Genomic DNA, 23,829 nt, shown 5'->3' with positions numbered 1-23,829 from the left:
GAACAAATGATCTCTGCCATGTGCAGAAATAAATGCGTTTTAACACGTGAGAAATATATGAGAACGTGAAACGATATAAGTTAAATAAAACGAGTATTTTATTTCCAGGTGGATGATATGATTATTGTTTCGGGTAGTGAAAATTAAATACATGCTTATTCATTATTTGCCATGTTGCAATGAATTGGTCACGATTTTATATGTATAGCACAGGTTAACCGCTGTTTTTTTGCGATCTACTTATTTTCGTGTCTCAGCAGTTTTCAAAAAATTTGTACGTACTTAGCCACGTCAGCAAATTTTAATTGATCCTATTTTGTTACCAACATTTAGTAATATAAGTTTCGTAAGATATATACAGGATAATTGTTATAATTAAGAAAATATAGATACTAGAGAACCTTAATGTTGAAATAAATTTTACTAAAATCTCAATTCATAAAAAAAATACAAAATAGGATAAAAAACAAATTTAACTTTTTCTTAATTTTTGTAAACTTTTTGAGAACTGGTCTACAAATAGGTACTTAGTTGTTTAAGTCATCGAGTAGAATAAAGCAAGAGCTAACAGGTATAAAAAAAACATAGAGAATACCAAAGCAAAAAAGGATGCATCGGCCGGGAATCGAACCCGGGCCGCCCGCGTGGCAGGCGAGCATTCTACCACTGAACCACCGATGCTTGCATATTAGTGTTAAATTTTGCAGTTGTATGATAATTTAGAAAGGTGCACGATGCGCTTCGGTTCATTGTTTCATCATCATCACTACTCGTGACCTTTCGACATTCACATTCACTTTTACCAAAGAGAATAGATTATAGAGGATTAAAGTTAAAATTATTTATGTAGTTATATCTATAAACACAAGATTAAAATTTTTAGAGAGTTTACAGTTTGACCGATTATAATATTTGTCTGAAAGTCGAAAATGCACCTCCTACCCTTCTGGCGTTTCGGGTTTCAATAGGCGGCGGTAATCGCATACCAGCGGTAATCGGTGATCAGTATGATCGTTTGCCTCTTATATCTATCAAAGGTGGTGCCACTTACCAAATTTTCGAGGTACATTTTGTCCTAGAATTTCTTCACCTAAGCCGGAGTTAGATACTATTTCTTTGACTCTCCTTAAATCGTGCGAACGAGACACTTAAGCACCAAAACGTTCCCAAAATAAGGATTTATATCTGCGAAAGTGACTTACTGACCGAAACGAAAACTTGCTTTATACGGGCCTGTGCTAAAATGCAGGTAGCCAGAAAATCTAGTTACCTGGCATAGAAAATTCAGGTGTATGCAAATACGAGGTCGCATAGTGAGGATAGAAAAGGATAGTTGGCAAATATTTACCCCGTTATTCATTAACGTTCACTAAAGTTATCAAGCCGATAAAGTTCGTTTGTCCCTTTCTGACATATGGGTGTGACAGAAAGGGACAAACAAACTTTATCGGCTTGATAACGTTTATGAATAACGGGGTTAGTAAATAAATAGGAAAATTTACTGTGGAATCTATAGGTTGTGTGCTGGCAGGCCAATTCAGCCGTTCGTAGCCGAATACGGCCGTATAATAAAATTGTCGACGTTGACAAACAATATTTACCTGCGTCTAGTTTATCGATATTTGCGACCATTGCTGGTAAACTACTTAGGCCCACTTGCACCAATCACTTAACTCAGGGTTAGTGGGCTGTCATCTGTCAAATTCCATATAAAATGGTGCATTAATCCTCGAGTTAACCCTCCATTTTCGTTGGCGTAAGTTGCCCTTATTGAATTAGAGCGGCGTATTGGACAATATATTTAGTTTTGTTTCTAAACCCCATTTTTAACCCCCGAAAATATATGTGACGATAGATCGTAGAACGGATAACCGATTTAGAATTTAGTTTTTTTTTGTCTGACTGAGTCAGTCGGGAGTGTTCTTGGCACACCTCAGCAAGAGATACAGAAAAAATATACAGTGGAGACAAAACAAATAATTACAAATCTAACCATAAAAACGCGACACTGTCCGGAATCACATCTCAACAAATTTTATGATATCACGCTCATGCGTGACAGTGTCCGTTCGTATTCGCCTATTAGTCAAATACTTATTACAAATTACGTAAATACTTAGTAGTTATTAACACTTCTTACTTACGTTGCAAACCTACATAAATATAGCACCAGCATAAATATTTTGCAACGTATTTCAAAGTCGTTCTACTGTTTGTATTCACTGTTTGTACTGCTTTTCACTGTCGAAAATGATAATTTCCTTAATTCTCCCATTCAGTGGTCGGGAAGTGGGTTAAGCAGATGTATAGAGCTGTGGATTTTACAAGTGCTCGTATAAATAGAGCAGGCTTTTTTAACCCCTGACGCAAAAACGAAGGGGTGTTATAAGTTTGACACATACTTTCCCATTTATAATATTAATATGGATCAACCCAGAATGGGAATGGACTTCAAGCTAGCTAATCCATAGGTAGGTTTGACTATGTATATATTATATAATTTTTGTGTATCTAAGATTGATGAGAGGGACATAACTGCAAAATATTATCATAGTAAAAATGACCGTAACGTAACATATTAACAAAGAGATTTTCCAACGCTTTGTAAATGCCTCAGGTAACCAGAAGGCTGGAAAATTGCTTACTTACTTCAAGTTTCAGTTTTATAATAGATATGTCGCAGTAAGATAGATAAAGCCGTTATATAGCTAACCCTAGGGATATAATTATATGTCGTAACATAGTTAAACGAAATCAATTTATTGCTATCTTACTAGGAATATAACTATAATACGTTACTAGTTTAGTCAAATAATTATTTGACTGGATTCAGTTTAGTGAAATGATTGTAGACAGGAGTGTGGCGGTGCGGCGGAGGTATAGTTATAACCCTAGGGATATAATTATATGCGTTAAACAAACAAACCACAGTGAAGAATTGTTTAGGGCAAGAATTTGTTAATTATTTCCAATTCAATGTGCTTATTCTCTCTAAACACACGGACGGATGGACAGAGTCGGGACATAAGGGTTCCTTTTGATTTTTTTTGGTATAGAACTATAAAGAACCGGGACTTCCGGTTCCAGTCCCACTTAGAGACGTATTATATATTAGTATCCCTAGATTAAGTTTAATCCAGTGATATAATTATATAACTAAACTAGTACCTACCGTATTGCGTGCGTGCGTGCGTGCGTGCGTGCGTGCGTGCGTGCGTGCGTGCGTGCGTGCGTGCGTGCGTGCGTGCGTGCGTGCGTGCGTGCGTGCGTGCTTGCGTGCGTGCCTGCGTGCGTGTGTCTGTGTGTGTGTGTGTGTGTGTGCGTGTGTGCGTGTGTGCGTGTGTGCGTGTGTGTGTGTGCGTGTGTGTGTGTGTGTGTGTCTTTCTGTGGCATCGTAGCTCCCGAACAGATGAACCGATTTTGATTTAGTTTTTTTTTGTCTGAAAGCTGAGTTAATCGGGAGTGTTCTTAGCCATGTTTCATGATAATCTAGTATGTCGCGGTCGAGGGTTTTTAAAAAAAATGTAATACTAATATTTAAATACACAGGTCACATAATATTAACGATGTGTTATAACAAAGAAAATTGTACAATGTTTTGGTTGCAGAATATTCCCCTGGAGAATATTGAGAAATACTCAAATGTTTGTGTCGTTAGAAAATATTACACTACACAACGAGGGGTGTTTCGTGCCAAGTGGTTAGTGCAATGTTGTGGGCGATAGTTAAGATAGTTAACTTCGATTAATATTTAGTAGAAAATTACAGCGTTGGAAGTTCAATTTCACAGTTTATTTTGATTATTATAATTACTTAAATGGCCGCTTTTGTAGGACTATTTTAAATGTTTCACGGCTGTTAGATGTGGAGATCCTTAGAGAGCGTATTTTTCTTCGTATATATTCAGCGTAATCATAAGTATCATCAAACTGTGTTAAATGAATATTATAAAATTATGTTAAATAATGTAGGCACCTTTATAAAAATACCGATGTCACAGTGAACGCTCTTAGTCCTAGGGTTAACATACCTACTTAAATCGCCAGACCTTATTATAGTCGTACTTTCCTCTGATTTAAGGCTGTATCCTTTACATGAAGCCTCTTGTCACGTAGCGACACCTAGTATCTGTGTTACTAACGTGGTATGTATTTTTTTTTACTTTTATGATTTTATTTTTTCTAATAAATAAATAATATGTTCTAGTTAAATTAATAAAATTACATCCCTATACTTTCAGTCCATTTTATAGTTTCTGCATAAAGGTTTTGTTCATCTAGTTTATTCAGAACTTTTTGGCTAGTTACCTCTATGGTGGGGAATTTGAATTTGGATAGAGAAAGAACAAATGAATGGGGAATGGAAAATTCTGGACGTGAAGAAAAGGCGTTTTCTGATTAAATATGTACAGAAATTAATTTTATAAGATAATAGTGATATTTATTGGCATGGACTACATAAATGCATCTCGAAGAACTTTATAGATGCATAGTAAGGAAAAGTTTTAATTTGGTGTTTTGGAAATGCATAGTTCCAACATCGAGGACAGGAGCAATAGGTCCTCAGACTACCGGCACTACAGCTGTTGCTGGTATGCGTTGGCGTTTCGGTGGTTGTGCCGAGACCTAATAATTTTAATGCTTGTCTGCTGAAGTATTTTCCGGTAAGTGTTACCATAGTTCAATCTTAAAAGGAGTAGGGAAATTCTTTAGCTTATAAACGTGGTTCTTATTATTCTATTTCTATTGTAGGGGAGGAGAATGTTCATACTTCAACGGAGTGTTTCTTCGGGGACTTCAGAGATAGCAGGTACCTATTGTGTTGGTTTATTGGTTTATTGTTTTTTTTTAGTTTGGTTTTACCTTATTGGTTTGTTTCTTTTTACAGTTAAAATCTTAATTTAAATCCTTTCTATTCAAAAGTTAATAACCATAAAATGAATACTTGAAAGCCTATCTCATGATTGCAACATTTGCCAGATCCAGTTTTAGTTTCAGTTCTAGTTATAGCACTAAGAGTCACACATTTACTAAGTAATAATTTTTGTTTACAACAATTTGTTTGGTGGTGGTTTAATCTATATTTTAGGTTTATCTTAATATTAGTTTGATCTATGGATGGTGTTTCACATAGGATCTGTGTTTTTCCTAGGTTTTATGATCGAACTGAACTTGATGTAAATAACAGTTTAACGAACCAAATCTTGCTCTACCAAGTTACTGAGTTAGGTTTTATTTAGGGTGTACATAATAAAGAATTTTGTATAAAATACTGGTGTTTCTTTATTCTTTCCCAAACCCTAGGTATTATGTCAGCAGCCGGGCATGTCTCTTAGATAGGTTGGTGACACTCTAATAAAATAACATATATTGTGAATAACTTTTGATCGTCCAAATGGCCTTTACTTTAAACGATATTCCCGAACACAATTCATCCCGCGAGCGCTGTCGTTAAATTCGACCCAAAACGGACGCAGATAGACGAGCGATGATTTTGTTTACTCATCCAATCTATTGTTTTCGATGCCATCTATTTTGGGGGTTAGGGCAAAGTTTGGGAACTTGCAACGGTTTTAAAGTGAATTTTCACTTTGTTTGTGCGGGGTAATAGTAATTTTTGCATTGTCTTTGTGAAGTAACGTTTTTAAGTTAGCCCTTAGATTCGATTTGAAAGTTTTATTTGAAAGGGATTTTGTTAGAAAGTTTGAAGGCTCAAAAAGAAAGCTTACTTGTCATTAATGAGAATCCAGATTTTTTATTGCCATTAAGATAAAGGGCCATGGTGTTATGTACTCGTACAGTAAAACAGCAATTTTATTGTTCTATTTCATTACATGATCGTCTATTAACTTTGCCGACGTCTCATGAAACATTGCTTAATTTAAGTGTCTGAGAAAAGTTGAAACTTGTGAAGTTGTAACACTTAAAATTTTATCATCATCATCATCATTTCAGCCATTAATCGCCCTCTGCTGAGCATAGGCCTCCCTTCGTGTACGCCACTTATCCCGGTCCTGGGCTAATCTCATCCAGAAGTGCCCCGCAGTTTTTCGGATGTCGTCCACCCAACGAGCCAACGGATGCCAGGCGCTTCTTACATCCGATAGCGGCCACCATTAGGTCAACATTTTAGTCTACCTGCCATCACTCTGCCTGGCAACATGCCCCGCCCAATTCCATTTGAGTTTTGAAATGACGTCACCCACGTCCCGCACCTTGGTGCGGCGTCGGATCTCGACATTTCTCACTCGATCTTGGAGTTTAATGCCGAGCATGGTGCGCTCAATCGCTCTCTGTGCTACCCGTATCGGAAAATTGTATACTTCCCGTCTTCGATTTTCAAAGAAAACGTCGACATTTACAGCGTAAATATTTCAGAAAAATATTCTTTTAGATACCTATTCCTCTATTGTGGAGATATACATGACAGGTGTCTATTGATCGATATATAACAAGTTATAACTTTTGTAAAATAAGGGTAGAAGAAACATGTTGCTCCGACGGCCGTGAAATATGATCCTTGTGCCACATTCTGACATGTTTACTAAAAATAAAGGTATGAGGTTTAATAAAGGTATTAGAGAATAGCTATTCATATTTTGTGTGAGATGTGTCAGCTTAATCTAATAATGGAAAATGGTCTTTTACCTACTTTAAATTGAAAAATTTCATCCAATTGAATTCCATATCGTCACTACTTTGAAAAAAAAAACTTGTATCTTCTTCTGTCAATGAAAAGAAAATTGTAGTATTATGTATGGAATTCATATAGACTTACTGCGTTTTAACTTTGAAGAGATGCATGAGATACTAGATTTTTTCAAAGTAGTGACGATATGCTGATATACGAATGATAGTTAAGCTAATATAAATAATACGAGCACCTAGCGGTATGAGCGTGCAACTTTCGATCCGGATGTCGCGGGTTCAAACCCGGCTCGTACCAATGAGTTTTTCTGTGGTTTTTCTGAACTCATGTGCGAAATGTCATTTGATATTTGCCAGCCGCTTTTCGGTGAAGGAAAATATCGTGAGGAAACCGGACCAATTCCAACAAGGTCTAATCACCCTTCGGCTAGGAAGGTCAGATGGCAGTCGCTTTCGTAAAACTAGTGCCTACCCATATAACCATAATCGGTCGCCGTTCCTACGCAAATCCTCCTATTTTGTGTACACACAGGTCTTCGGGTCTCAATGCTTAGTCGCAGTACGGTCGACGTTTAGTCGCGGCGACCCAAATGGGGACGATTGGTAAAAGGCACAAATGGTCACAGAAGTGACAGAAGTGTGCACTACGCGTGCACACATTGTTACCGTTTGGCGACTACTTTCCCAAAATCATTCGTTCATTTCATTCTTTTCAAATGGCGACTGTCAGAGACGTCAAAGTAAAAAAGAAATAAAATCATTTGACATTAAAATGTAATGGCGTAAGAATTTGTTAAAGATAAATATTGTTTGCATTTGTAATATAATGTGGGCTAATTACCATGGCCAATTAAATTGCTCGAGTGATTTCATAAAATAAGTCTAAATTTATCAACGCGCCATCAATTTACCTCAGTTTAACCAGTAATAATATTATTGACTACTCGGTGTTTGCGTGTTATGTATATTGATTGGTGAAGTTTTAGTGCTCCGGTGCATATACTATACTGAAATAATAAAAATAATGCCTAGAAAACCAATAAAGTTGTTAAAATATGGATTAAGACGGTAATATTCCATGTAAAAAACAGTCGCCAAACGGTCACCAAACGGTCGACAAACAGTCGCAAAATGGTCGCAGCGTACACGCGTGACCGAAAGCAGTGAATATTCATTACATTTTCAAAATGGCTTCTTGTATTAATTTTTTCCAGGTATCCTCAAACTTTATAAACAATTAAATATGCCGTCGTACTCAGTTGCCCTCACTAAAGAAGATTAAAAAAAAATTGTAACGTGCGTACCGAGCTGCTGGGTTGTAAAGGATCGGGGATCATATTATTATGGTCTTCTATAGAGCAACTAGTATTTTGCGGCATTTCACAATTGACACTTGTTGAAGTAGTCGTCATTAATATTACTATCAACATTAATTTCAGCGATCTGTACTTCTTTTGTCAAGATTTTTGTATAAGTAGATAAGTGTCTACAAATTTGTAATGTTAAAGAGACATAAATAAAACGTAGTAGAGTAAATAATGTGTTTTTTTTGTAACCCAAACAAAATACTTGTAGATACGAGTGCGGAAAAGAGGAAAATCGATACGAGTAGCGATAAATTAATACACGAACGAAGGGAGTGTTTTAAATCGACACGAGTTGTGAATGTCCTTTTCGCACGTGTATCGTACGACGATTTTCAGTACCTAAATCTAAGCTAAGAGTTTCGACCAGGCAGGAATGAATCATTGCTTGATTTGCTCGCACTACTGCGTTAAAAAAAGCAGCATCTGTACTGAAAAAAACTATCATTGCGCAACAGAAATTCTATTAATATCACAGTAAATACTCTATTTCATTTGATTCTTACTTTTATTGTGTAAAGCAACACTACACTTCATTTTTATCAATAAGAATTAAAAATTATATATTTAATACATTAAGTAACTATAAAGAGCTTATCTATTTGTATTATCATTCTGCACTTTTCTTAACTTTCCCACATTTCTATAAAATGTCGAAGAGTGTTTAAATGGTCGTCGACGTTTATTATTATTTAATTCGCTCATATTTAAATGATTCAAAGCAACCAGTCCACAACTTCACAAGACAGTTTGAGAAACCTTCGTATTTCAGATTGTCATTTGCGGATACAGTGGTTTAGGAGCAGTTCGGTAATCAGACCTACACATGTGTGTACAAATTCTGTCAATGTCACTGTCAGAAACCGTTCTGACAGTGACAATGACAGCCACAAATTCGTCCACATGTTGTTACCGTTATGTGTGCAAACGTCGACTAATAAAGTGTCGTTAAAAATCATTCTGACAGTGACATTGACAGCCACAAATTCGTACACATTTTGTTACCGTAACGAGTGCACACGACGATTACATTTTGTTATTGTATCAATACGGTCGCATTGTTTGCACGACGTTACCACGCGTTATGTCACATTTGACAGTTAGTTACTGATTTGAAGATTTTGCGACTGAAATGGTTGTATGGGTACGCCATTTCTTGGGATTAGTTGTCAAAGGGGACCCCAGGCTCCCATGAGTCGTTGTAAATAACGCAAGGAGAATAATGAGTTAGAAATAATATATTTTTTTCTGAATAAATTACAATAAAACCATAGTTGGATAACAGGTGAAACTGTATTTTCCCTACAAATACAGGCATTTATTTATTTTTTTAAACTTTATTGCACAGTAAAAATATACAGTTACGAAAGGCGGACTTAATGCTACATGGCATTATCTACCAGTCAACCTTTAGGCCAAACAGAGATGACCAAAAAAGCATTGTAGCCTTATGACTAAAGTTACGCATAGAACGCGACTTGCGTGTTAATTGTTGCTATCTACATACGAGAGAGGATCCCGATGTAACCAGCTAATCGATTTAATGGTTCCTAGCTAGCCTAGCCGAGGTGAATCGTTGACGCTACGTGGCGAACGAAACACAGCCTCGCTCTGTCGCGCCACTCGTAGTCAAATCTGTCAAATTCACAAACGCTTACGATACCTGTTCGCCGCGGGCACACTACACCTGCCAGAGTTGTGGACGTGTTTGCCGCTCCCGTATTGGCTTACACAGTCACGAAAAAAAACCGGCCAAGAGCATGTCGGACCACGCTCAGTGCAGGGTTCCGTAGTTTTTCGTATTTTTTCAAAAACTGTTCAACCTATCAAGATCAAAATAATTTTCCTAGAAAGTATTTATAAAGTTCTACTTTAGTGATTTTTTCATATTTTTTAAGAATATGGCTCAAAAGTTAGAGGAGGGGGGGGGGGGGGGGGGCACACTTTTTTTTTTACTTTAGGAGCGATTATTTTCGAAATTATTATTTTTATCAAAACACAATTTAGTAAACTCCTATTCGTACTTAAATACATATCCAATGATATATCACACGTTGGGGTTGAAATGAAAAAAAAAAACACTCCCCACTTTCCATGTAGGGGGAATACCCTAATAAAACATTTCTTCCACTTTTTATTTCACCACTTTGTCCGCGTGATGGATGATGAAAGCTGAAATTTGGTACCAATATGTATTGGTACCAAATTTCAGCTTTCTAGTGCTAACGGTCACTGAGATTATCCGCGGACGGACGGACGGACAGACTCGGCGAAACTATAAGGGTTCCTAGTTGACTACGGAACCCTAAAAACGTCGCCCCGCCTGACACTGCTTGAATAGTCTGTTATAGACTTGAAGGCCAATAATGATGATGACGATACTTAATACCGTTATCTTAGCTAGCGTAGATCCTTATCGCTATTCTGCATTGGCGCGACAGAGTCTGACTGAGGCAGAAAAGCGATAGAGGCTTGCTATAAAACGCTTACGGAGCGTAAGCAATTGTGCCGTTGGCTAGGTACTCCGGGCTTATACGGTTAAGGTGTGTTCGTGATGCAAATTGTGATGCCAATGCTTTGATCAACACTCGTAAGTAGGTTATCATGATTAATGAAAGTTCTCTTGTAGTGAGGGGTTAAGAATTTCATCACCTCATATCTTCCCGTGTCGTAGAAGTTAACTGTGGAATATGGACACAGAATATAATTATAATATGGGCACAGAATATATAATAGTGTATGGGTTCAAATTTTGGTGTAGGCGCTTCTAGCAACTGGTCTCGGCAATATCAAGATTTAATTTTCTTTTAAACCGTTAATTGCTAAGGACCCGTCAATTGTTAACCCGAAAGTTAACCCACCATTTTATGGAATTTGACAGATGTCAGCCCACTAACCCTGAATTAAGTGTTTGGGGCCTTTTAGGGGTCACTTGCACCAATGAAAAAGAAGAGTTAACCCGAGCGAGGATTAACATACCATTTTATATGGAATTTGACGTAACCTCCTAAGTGTTTTGTGCAACTGGGCCTAAGAGTGACACTGAGACTTGGTCAGTTTCGTGTGCTCTGCGTACGTCTATTAGGAGTGAGTTCGTCTGTATACAATTAAGATGAGTAGGTATTTTACATGATAAGTTGGTAAATAGGAACGAGGGCTATAAGAGTTCACATTGAACGTACTTACGTAACGATTCACGTACTTAAAATTACCTTTAGTGGCGTTTAGACCCGCTATGGGCATCAGAGGTTGTTAAAAACATGTTACCTATAAAATCATCATCATCCTTCTTGCGTTATCCCGGCATTGTAAAATATGTGTTGAGACGGAGGAGTAAATAACACACGTAAGCTAGTTCTAAGACTGAACTTTATTCTCTTACCCACATATATGAAAGTATATATATGACATCTCCCTTTTTATAAAAAAAAATAATTAAATTAATAGGAAATATATGCATGCTAAATCCAAAAAACGAATCTCTTAAATTATTGAATTAAATGCAATCGATAGGTATACATAAATATACATGCTATTTATTATAGAATTCATTAACCTATAATTTTACAATAGGTATGTTATGTTTAGGTATTACAATTAATTTTACAATAGTTATGTTCATCTGGGTAAACATTTAAATTATTTATACATACTCGTATTTATTTAGATGTACCATCGACAACACTGTTAGCTTTACATCTGCAGTCCTAATTACAAGGGCATAAAGTCTGCCGATGGTTAGCTAAGAGTGATGCTGTTAGTACTTACTGGGTAGAATTTCATTTTTTTTAGTACATCAATTTTAATTTTATCCGCATTACATTATATTAATCACTCAGTACCACTATTTAATTATTACAGTGCTTATTTCACACCTCATAAATTACATTCTTTACATAGGTAGGTACTTATTGTAGTATCTAATTACACCTACATACATTTTTATTCTAAGATATTTGAATATGTTTTTTTTTTTTTTTTTTTTTTAGTATTTTGAGCAGTTTACGTAATTATAACCAATAATCACTATAATATTAACTTACATGAACACAGTACATACATGCAAATTTTGTTTGTAAATACATTATTCAAGCATAATATCTTATAGGTATCTAAATTACATTAATAAGTTCAGAATCAATGAAGAGTAGATATTATTCGTTATATCTAAGTAAGTACCTACATACAAGTCTCAGTCTCTTCGGTGCGTGTCGGTGTAACCCCAGCGATCAGGTGCTCTCACTGTCCTGCCGTAACGAGTAACGTATAAGTTATTATTTTGGTTAGACGGATTGATAGGTAAGCTAGAAGTTAAAGTAGGTTGATTATTTGGAATGACAATATCATCATATAATCGGGATTGAAGTTGAATATTATTGTTGTTGCGTCGTTCAGAATCGGCAATCACGTGCCTACGGTTCCTAACTACCTCATTTCCGGTTTCCAACCGAATTAGGTATGATCTTATTCCGACTAAGTCTTTTACAGTCCCGCTTTTCCATTGTTTATTTACTAATGCCTTTACTCTCTGACCTGATTGCAATGATGGAAGATCGTGTGCATTTTTATCATAATAATATTTTTGAGTTACCTGCCTCTCCTGCAACTTTTTAATTACATTTTGCTGAAATTTTGATTTAGACACAGTAGACGCACATGGTACTATACTACGAAGTTTTCTTTTATATAGAAGTTCTGCAGGGGAAGGTATATCATTACTTATAGGTGTATTCAAAAATTCGAGAAGTGCGAGATTAAAGTCCGAGTTAGTGTAGGTTGTTTTTCTTAATATATTTTTTATGGTTTGTATACTACGTTCCACTAACCCATTCGACTGTGAATATCTTGGAGATGATGTAATATGCTGGAATTGGTATGCCCTGAAGTATATATATGACAGGCATCGGCTCATAAGCGCAACTAATCCCAAGATTTGGCGTAGGCACTAGTTTTACGAAAGCGACTGCCATCTGACCTTCCAACCCGAAGGGTAACTAGGCCGTATTGGAATTAGTCCATTTTCCTCACGATGTTTTCCTTCACCAAAAAGCTACTGGCAAATATCAAATGACATTTCGCACATGAGTTCGAAATGTCATTTGTTACCTATAAAATATGGGGAAATATGGAAGCTATGTATTGTGTATGTAAGGTATTCGGCAATTTTACGAGCTATAGTACAGTTTATATTAAAGCTATGAACAAAGATGTTAAAAAATAGGTTGTGCAATGTATTTAAATACAAAATGCAAATACTTTGGGTTTTTACCTATTTCAAATAAAAATACAAAATAGTTTTACAAAAAGGTATTTGAAATACAAAATAGGTATTTTCAAAATACCTTTAATTATTCAAATAAAATACTTTTTTGACATAAGGTAGGTAAAACTTTTATTTTTAAGATGTGTTTAAAACACAGAAATCACAGAATCACCAGAGAACCAGAAACCTGGCTCCTTCCTGGCTCTATAAAATGAACACGTTAAAAAGTGAAACCAAAATAGACTGTGTCCATGTCTTTTACCTAATATTATAAAAATCGAATGAAAGAGTTACATCGCATGTATGAAATATGAAAAAAAAAAATCCTAAATTAGTGCTTAATATTAATTATGTATACGAATCGATATGGATTTTCCCCGATTTTTCGATGTTCACGGTCAGGGTGCTTTGGGATCTTGTAAAAATCGCTTACTATTTATTGAACCTTAATTATTATAGGAACCACTATTTTGGCAGCACTGAAAATAAGTGTGTTTTTGTAAAACATCAAATTAAGAACTTCCGAACGTGTTGTCCCGTTCACAACTTGGGCAGACAAAGAAAAAATAGAATACGCGCTCTGTACTATCTATCTTACGTCAAAAAGTGACAAAAAGCATTTTGTATTTTGAAGTGGTAGAAAATACAAAATACTTGCACTAAAAAGTATTTCAAATAAAATACACAATAAACAAGCTGTGTATTCAAAGTTCTCATTGCAATTGCTATTTATCCTTGTTAACGCAAGCTATCAGCTTCGAAGCTCAATATAACATCAGCTGGCAATAACGAGCGAGCATCGATTACTTACGAGTCGCGACAGTCCTTTGTTCTTCTCTCCTCCAGTTTTTAGGGTTCCGTAGTCAACTAGGAACCCTTATAGTTTCGCCATGTCTGTCTGTCCGTCCGTCCGTCCGTCCGTCCGTCCGTCTGTCCGTCCGTCCGCGGATAATCTCAGTAACCGTTAGCACTAGAAAGCTTAAATTCGGTACCAATATGTATATGAATCACGCCGACAAAGTGCAAAAATAAAAAATGGAAAAAAATGTTTTATTAGGGTACCCCCCCTACATGTAAAGTGGGGGCTGAATTTTTTTTTCATTCCAACCCTAACTTGTGATATATTGTTGGATAGGTATTTAAAAATGAATAAGGGTTTGCTAAGATCGTTTTTTGATAATATTTATATTTTCGGAAATAATCGCTCCTAAAGGAAAAAAAAGTGCGTCCCCCCCCTCTAACTTTTGAACCATATGTTTAAAAAATATGACAAAAATCACAAAAGTAGAACTTTATAAAGACTTTCTAGGAAAATTGTTTTGAACTTGATAGGTTTAGTAGTTTTTGAGAAAAATACGGAAAACTACGGAACCCTACACTGAGCGTGGCCCGACACGCTCTTGGCCGGTTTTTTCCAATTGTCAACGGAAGAGCGAAGATGTCAACTAAGTCAATTTAGAGTCAGAGTTTCAGCGTGGATAAGTACTTACCTATCAATAGATAGCGACATGTTGGCAAGTATTAAGTACATTTTTCTTTGTAAGGTTTCGTTTTAAACTTTATTTAAGGCAGTGGTTCTCAAACTTATTTTCCCATGGAACCCTTTTGGAAAGCAAAATGTCTGACGGAACCCTTAAATTAAATGTTTTAAAAAATAGTTTAATACAATCTTTATTTTAATAAGTAATCATAATAGTAAAATCAAATCATTAGATTCTAATGTGAGGTATTACATGAAACTGTTTATTTTTTATTTTTTAACAATTGGTGAATATTTGGTTTAATGGAAGAGAGTTGAAGTTGCATATCAGGTAACCAAAATTCACACGGAGCCCCCAGAGAGCCTTTGCGGAGCCCTAGGGATCCGCGGAGCACACTTTGAGAATGGCTGATTTAAGGTATAGCGTTGCAAATCCCGACTGGGGGTCAACTGTAACTATTCCATTTTTTCCATTACTACACTATTAAACTTCATCATGTATTAACAAGGCAAACATTGTAAAATATGGAAAAAATGGATCAGTTGCATTGACCCCCAGTCGAATTTGCCCCGCTGTACCTTATCTTATACCGACAGGCAGCAGTGACAAACGAACATCGATTACTTACGATCGCGACATTCCTTTGTTCTTCTCTAGTCCAGTTTTTCCGATTACAAACGGAACACTCTAAAAAATGAAGACCAACTAAGAGCAGTTTTCTCTTAGTTGACGTTAAGTTAATTACTACAATTACGATCTTATATAATTCAAATAAAGCTGATTACTAAAAACAACAAGGGAATGTATGATTGAACTAATAACTTAGGTGTTTTGTTATTTCTAACCATTGTACACCTTGAATCAATTATGAACTTGTTAGGCATAACTATGTAACATAGGTTGATTCAATCCTTAGTTGAACTTACTAAGGTAATTTAGTTAACATAATTATTTTTCATGGAGTTATTGAACAAGATCTTAATCGATTCAGTTACGTTGCAAAAGTAAGAGCAATCAAAATTACCTTATTCGATTTGTCTAAGATCTTATCAGGCTCGTATGGAATCAAGATGCTTGACTACGACGATCAAAATATTGATAGGAGCAAACAAATTTTTTTTAGAGTGAAGAGCCGAGATGTCGAGTCAGAGTCGGACGGTACTTCGGCGCTGAAACAATTGACTCAGCCAGCAGTTTGACCCAGATACGTCGGGCAGGCCAGACCTGGAATGCAAATTGAGGTGCATTCTTATCCAATTTCTGTTAAAATATTTCAGAAATAAAGAAAATTTCTGAGGTATTCCCGATGAACCAGTATGGCGTTATTCAAAAAACCGGCCAAGAGCGTGTCGGGCCACGCTCAGTGTAGGGTTCCGTAGTTTTTCGTATTTTTCTCAAAAACTACTGAACCTATCAAGTTCAAAACAATTGTCCTAGAAAGTCTTTACAAAGTTCTACTTTGGTGATTTTTTTCATATTTTTTAAACATATGGTTCAAAAGTTAGAGGGGGGGGACGCACTTTTTTTTCCTTTAAGAGCGATTATTTCCGAAAGTATTAACATTATCAAAAAATGATTTTAGTAAACCCTTATTCATTTTTAAATACCTATCCAACAATATATCACACGTTGGGGTTGGAATGAAAAAAAATATCAGCCCCCACTTTGCATGTAGGGGGGGTACCCTAATAGAACATTTTTTCCCATTTTTTATTTTTGCACTTTGTTGGCGTGATTGATATACATATTGGTACCAAATTTCAGCTTTCTAGTGCTAACGGTTACTGAGATTATCCGCGGACGGACGGACGGACGGACGGACAGACAGACATGGCGAAACTATAAGGGTTCCTAGTTGACTACGGAACCCTAAAAAGGAGTGTACAAGTTTCTATAATGGGTCGGCAACGCGCATGTGACACCCCTTGAGTTGCAGGCGTCCATAGGTTACGGTGACCGCTTTCCATCAGGCGGACCGTATACCTGTTTGCCACCGACGTCGTATTAAAAAGAAGATTGATAAAAGGACTTGTACAAGTTTGTAATGGGTTGGCAACGCGCACGTGACACTCCTTGAGTTGCAGGCGTCCATAGGTGACGGTGACCGCTTTCGATCAGGCGGACCGTATGCTTGTTTGCCATCGACGTAGTATAAAATAAATATATAATTGAACTGAGTCTGTTGATTTTGATTTCCAGTTATTAAGAAGCATACGAGTACTAAAAGTTTCACATTACTAGATATAGATTCGAGTCCTAATTTTATTGACAAATCAAAATTTTATGCATGTAAGTATGCATAATGTTGAGCTTAACATAACTATACCCATGTGAATGTTCCTCTTCTAATAAACTAATTTTGTATTATTTGTCTTGGTAGATGACATTTTCGTGAACACTTTCACTTGAATCTGAACGAATAACGAAATCGTTCGAAATTCGATACAGGTGAAGGCTTGAATGCGAACTAATCTAACTGAGGACGTTCCCGACAGATTCTGTTAAGGGGTCATTCCGAATACTTAGCTAACACTGGCAAATCCAGTCAGGGGAACCAGCAACTCAGTAAATGCTTTTTGCGGATATAACTAGATAAGTAATAGAGAAATTATACGACTCAGTTACGTTAAATACTTATTAGCTGATTAGAGTAAAAAGCTGCAGATACAACTTCAAATCTTTTGACGCTGACATATGCGACCAAGCTTACATTTTAATATTTTTTTATTACACCTTACACAGATCAACCAAGCCCTTTGGGGTTGAAGCTCGTACTATGGGTGCTAGACGACTATATAAGTAGAAAACATCCATGACTCAGGAACAAATATCTGTCATCGCACAAATAAATGCCCTAATCCAGGACTGTCGGGGCTTACCTACCACGCTCCCCACCGACTAAGTCAGATGGGTCTTCAGATATTCCATGTATGTGCAGGGCGATTATAACACTCGCGACAGAAGATACTAGAGAATATAATATAACGGATTTGAACATCGCATTTCTAGACCACTGAATACATCCACTCAAAAACCATCGGGAATAAGTCCAGGAGCTCAGTACCATTATTTACTAACTTTTCCCATTTAAGACGGCTTGAGTCATGGTGATATACCTTACAGTATTGGTAAAGGATTTGCGTTTCTCACCTGATTTGGAATTAAGTTTACGATGTAAACCTAATACCTACTCGTAATTTGAGCTCGAACTAATTAGGTTTTTTTTTTTTAAGTAAGGCACTTGCAACACTTTTTTAACGGAGTGACAGGAACTACGAAAGAAATATAGTATTTTATGCAACTGGCGTTTATGTGAGGTCAAAAAAGACGAGTGGCGTGAAAGTAACAATTTGAGGCGAATAAAGACGCCATGAGAATTTTTTGACTCAGTTAAACACCGTTGCATATAATACTTTTTCTACGACCATGCACTTACTTTTTAATAGTTTTCTAGAATAACTTTTGTGAAATTCGCACTGTTTCCTGTATTTTGACGCATCAGCCTCCCCTCTATTCCTGAACTCACCCTGTCGCTCGCATTCCCCCGCGCCGCCGCCAGCCCCCGGCCGGCGCCCAGCACAGGCTTCCTAACAATGCTTTAATGGCTGCTGTACACATATGGCAAACGGTTCCACCAGCCCTTTGTGAAACCCCTTGGCCAAGATAAGAGCCGCTGTTTACACATTGGCGAACCAATCACTTGGCATTGGCTCTTCATGAAAGATGGACGTGGAATGGAAAAATCTAGGAAATTCTAGGTCATAGACGTTGTCAGAAAAAAAAATATTAAAAAATAATAACCCCGTAGTAAAATAAAATTATTTGCAATATTAACAATTTTTTGAATATTCTGTTAAGAACATTTATATTTTTTAGGAAATATATTAAACATTTGCAAGGTTATTTTATTTCCTAAAATCTACACTATTATTGGCATAGATAAACTTATTATTTTCATAAATATATCACTACTGTCCTCTCTGACGGCTGACGACCAACTGAATGAAGCGCCAACGTGTAAACGCAGTTGGCCATTGGCGCCAAGATCCTTTGATGTGTGGACAAAAAACCGACACCAATCGGTTGGCCGGCAAGCGCAAGCGCCAACTGCCAACTTACGGCCAAGTAGCCCTCTACACGCTTGGCCAAGGGGGTTGGTGAAACCGTTGGCCATATGTGTACAGGGGCCATAAGAGCTATAACGTATGCTTGGGTGCGCGGGACGCCGGCCGGGGGCTGGAATCTTTTATGTAGGGTTTTAAAGATCTATGCACGACACTGTAAATGACGAATAAACACTACGGGAGTAGAAAAAAATGTTTTCCACATTTTCAAGAACTTAATTTCCCAATTTATTGAGGACATATATTAACGAGGCTTTTGTTTTCAGCTGTTGCCGTATGGCGATAAAGTCACTTCACATAAATAACGAATAATGGGGTGAATATTATCATCCAAAAATATTCTTCATTTTGCTGAGCTATGGTTTAGAATTACACGCATTAGGCGGAGATTAATTTTGGGCAATGAATTTATTCTAAAGTCGCCGTCAATAGAACTTGTGAACAATGTAAACAAACCTTGTAGTCAAAATGTTTTTAATTTTCATTCTTACTCATCAGATACTGGCTAAATCCATGTGTTATTTAATCAATTCATATCACATTATGATCCTCAACCTTTAAAATAATAAAATTGTGCTAGTATATTGATATTTTATAGAACAGTTTGTTTACACTGTTGACAATTTATATTGACGGCGATTTTACACAAGGACTGGTGTGTGTAGTGTAAATAAATAATGTAGGTAATATTATAGGACATTTGTACACAGATTGTCTAATCCCAATGAATCCTCAAGATAATTTGTCATATATGTATATGGGTACCTACCGTACCTATACCTACTGACTTAGCGAGAGATTCTATACTTTTTAGGGTTCCGTAGTCAACTAGGAACCCTTATAGTTTCGCCATGTCTGTCTGTCCGTCCGTCCGTCCGTCCGCGGATAATCTCAGTAACCGTTAGCACTAGAAAGCTGAAATTTGGTACCAATATGTATATCAATCACGCCAACAAAGTGCGAAAATAAAAAATGGAAAAAAATGTTTTATTAGGGTACCCCCCCCCCTACATGTAAAGTGGGGGCTGATATTTTTTTTCATTCCAACCCCAACGTGTGATATATTGTTGGATAGGTATTTAAAAATGAATAAGGGCTTACTAAGATCGTTTTTTGATATTATTAATATTTTCGGAAATAATCGCTCCTAAAGGAAAAAAAAGTGCGTCCCCCCCCCTCTAACTTTTGAACCATATGTTCCAAAAATATGAAAAAAATCACAAAAGTAGAACTTTATAAGGAATTTCTAGGAAAATTGTTTTGAACTTGATAGGTTCAGTAGTTTTTGAGAAAAATACGGAAAACTACGGAACCCTACACTGAGCGTGGCCCGACACGCTCTTGGCCGGTTTTTGGATTAGCGGGGGTGCCTTTTACATGGTACCAACTATCTATCTAACTATAGTTATTAGATGACTGGTACTGTTTAGTTTTCTAATATGTTATTCATTATCTTATGGAGTATAAATTAAATCCAAAAGCCACCGGTATTAATGTGCGACGTTCCATTCCATTTGCCCTCTACCGTTGTTGCACCTCGCAATAATAAATTGTATTTAATATTAATATTAGATCATAAACTACGAGCAAAATCTCAGTGTTGCCACAAATTGAATAGGTACATCTTATACCCGAAAGCATAGATTAAATATAAGAAGATCATACCATCTCATACATTAAAATGCGGAATTATTCCACTTACGTCACCTGCCAATTAGGTCAGATTTTATTTTTTCATACATCAAAATTTTAGAAATTCCATATAGGTCAGAAAATCAAAACCGCTAACGTAAGTGGAATATTTTAATGCCATTTTCGTCAGGTCCAATTAGGACAGAAATTTTTATTCCACTTATGTCAGTTTCCAGTTAGGACAGATATTTCTTATTCCAGCTACGTCTGATTACAGTTCTGTTAGAGAATCACATTGCCGATGGTCCCGGGTTCGAATCCCGGTAAGGGCATTTATTTGTGTGATGAACACGGATATTTGTTCCTGAGTCATGGATGTTTTCTATGTATATACGTATGTATGTATATATATTAGGAATCGGATGATTTCCTGAGTTTACCAGGATAAGCTGGTGGACCAGTCTAAGTGATTCCGGTGGACGGAATGATCGAAACTGTATTTGTAGATATAACAGAGTCCAACTGTAGGGTCAGGTTAACATGCTGTCATTATTGGAGTGCAGTCAAGTCAGCCTGCTGTCATAACTGGAGTCCAGTTAGTATGGAGATTAGAAATATACCAGTTAGGTTAGCATGCTGTCAACACTGGTTTCCAGGTAGGTCAGTTTTTTGTTTGTCCACATTGGAATCCAATTAGGTCAGAGATGACCTAGATGGAACAATTTTTTTTCTGACCTAATTGGCAGGTGACGTAAGTGGAATAATTCAAAATGCGAAAATGCGACCGCCTAAGATCGCGCATACACTACACCACACATAGATGGCGCCACAAAAAATGCCTTGTTGCCATCGATTATGCGTTGTGTCACTTTCGAGTCATAAATCTATGTCAAAAGTGACACTTAACGCCATCTACAAGTATAATCGAAAGCTACAAGACTTTTTTGTAGCCCCATCTATGAGTGGTGTAGTGTATGCGCGACTGCGCGTTCTTAGGTGGTCGCATTTTAATAGTATGATCTTCTTATATTTAATCTATGCCGAAAGTAAGCAATAACGACTGATATAAAACCATTTTCGCCGGAGCAGGCGAGATTGCCTTTAATTAAATATTGTTCGCTCGAGGTTCTATTGATGCTGTACACATGTCTTGTTATGATTTTCGGTTCCTTGGGTATTGGGAAACAAACCCTTATTTAAAAATATTTTGGGTAGTTCATTTTAAATTGATACGACCTTGTGTAATATTTTTATTTTTGTACATGTCACAGGGAAATGGTTAAAACTGAGATTTGAACAAATCTCTAAGGGATTTGATCAAATCACGCAGGATGATAAAATGGCTAATCCATTTCATCATTTCTCTAGATATTTCAGTTACTTGACTAAATCCCTGACTATGTCTAATGAAATTACAAAATCGGCCAATTTTCGCGCCACGCTTTGTCATTTGACTAGATTTGTTTAGGGATTTGAGAAAATCCCTGAACCGCGACAGTAAGTTGACGAAACGAACTTATAAAGTGAACTAGTTTTACATTTCGCTGAACAAGTTTAGTGAAATGATAAAAATCTCTACCAGGGTAGAAACTGATCCGTGTAAAGAATTCGAATCGTCGAAAATGTAAATTATCCGCAGTGGATAAATGGTAAATCAAATCACGCAGGATGATAAATGGATTATCCATTTTATCATCCTGCGTGATTTGATAAAATCCTTTAGACATTTGGTCAAATCTCTGTTTTGGTCATTTCCCTGCGACGTACATATTTGTACACTCAAGCAAACTACTTAATTTAAGGAAACATTGTTTTGGACACATTCGCATCTCTCTTTATATTGTTGCATCAGAACATTAAATCACGACCCGAGCCTCCAAATGGTCTTGTCCAGAATTCTACGCCGCACTCGCCCTAATCCTTCAGGACCCTTTCGTTGACTCTTACAAGGATTTAATTAATTTAAAGGAACTAGTAGCCCAGCCAAATATAAAAGGTGAAACCAAAGCGCATCGTCTCCGTTGGCTAGGTCACCTTGAAAGAATGAGTGAAGATCGGGCAGTCAAAAGAGCCTACTTGGGAAGACCGAATGGACGCCGTCCTGCTGGTCACCCAAAATATCGTTGGGCGGATAGAGTGGTTGACCTCCGTGAGCTCGGCGTCGGCGAAAGCTGGCGCGATACCGCTCAAGACCGAGTAAATATAAAGTGGCGTGCTCTTGTGTTGGAAGCCAAAACTCATTTTGGGTTATCGCGCCAGCCAAGTAGTAAGTAAGTTTTATTATCTTATCTCTTGTCTTATAATATGTACATATTGTAAGGATAAATATTTCCCCCACGTCCCCACCCTTGATGTAGTAGCTTTAGAGATATTTTGCCCTTTCCCCCACGTGACTTTGGGAAAAAAAAACTAAATACTTACTAAGAAACGTATGAAAATAATGAGTCAGAAACAAACATACTTACCTAATTGCTCTACTCGAACCACACATACTATTGCCCTTACCGGGATTCGAATTCAAGGCCATCGGTTTTGCAGGGTTACTAAGCCAGGCCGGTTAAGACTGTAACCTACACGATAAAATTATGTACATACGTAAGCCATAAATATTTACTTAACAGATATCCAAGTTTACAAGCTAACGTCGTTGACAAGTTTTCTATCGCGACTCATCGTAATCAGCAGCCCACATCTCGCTTTCATCTCCACCCTTTGAACTCGGCACTCCAATATGCCTCACTTTCTCGCTTTGACAATGTTTGGGATGTCTGCAAAACTAGAATCTTGCTGTGAATAAGACATTTGCATGGGAATAACTAAGAACGCTAAATTCGGTGTATCTATTGGCACGGGCCTTTGCTAAGAGGCACACTGAATTTAAAGATATTCTATCAATTCAGAAGCTCATCATCAACAGAACGCTGCACTATATTATTGGTATTGTGCTTGAAGGAGTGGCGCTGATTGACCCAATTATACGAAATCTTATGAAAGTAATATAGTCGTCGACCGGGCTGGTGCCATAGTGACCCTGCCTGCTAAGCCGCGGTCCCGGTTTCGAATCCCGGTAGGGGCATCTATTTGTGTGATGAGCACAGACATTTATTCCTGAGTCATGGATGTTTTCTATATAATAAGTATGTATTTATCTATATAAGTAGATAATATCTGGGCAACCGAGCTTCGCTCGGTTCTGTTTCGTATCCTTGACATGTGTCGCCATCTAGCTCAAAAATGAATAGTACCTACATCGAGCGAAAGAATTCTCAGCCTTAACAACACAACTACTCCACACGAGATGGCGCGCATTTCGCCACA

At 37.0% G+C, this 23,829-nt stretch overlaps 1 non-coding gene across 1 annotated transcript; it reads right to left on the bottom strand.

Annotated features, from left to right (window-relative positions):
• Positions 1-610: 610 nt before the first annotated feature.
• On the bottom strand, positions 611-681 carry Trnag-gcc. Its single transcript has one exon. It is a non-coding gene; the product is annotated as a tRNA-Gly (tRNA).
• Positions 682-23,829: the final 23,148 nt, after the last annotated feature.

Source organism: Leguminivora glycinivorella, chromosome 2 (genome assembly GCF_023078275.1).
Source record: "Leguminivora glycinivorella isolate SPB_JAAS2020 chromosome 2, LegGlyc_1.1, whole genome shotgun sequence".
NCBI classification, from domain to species: domain Eukaryota; kingdom Metazoa; phylum Arthropoda; class Insecta; order Lepidoptera; family Tortricidae; genus Leguminivora; species Leguminivora glycinivorella.
This window is presented reverse-complemented; position numbering and strand designations above follow the sequence as displayed.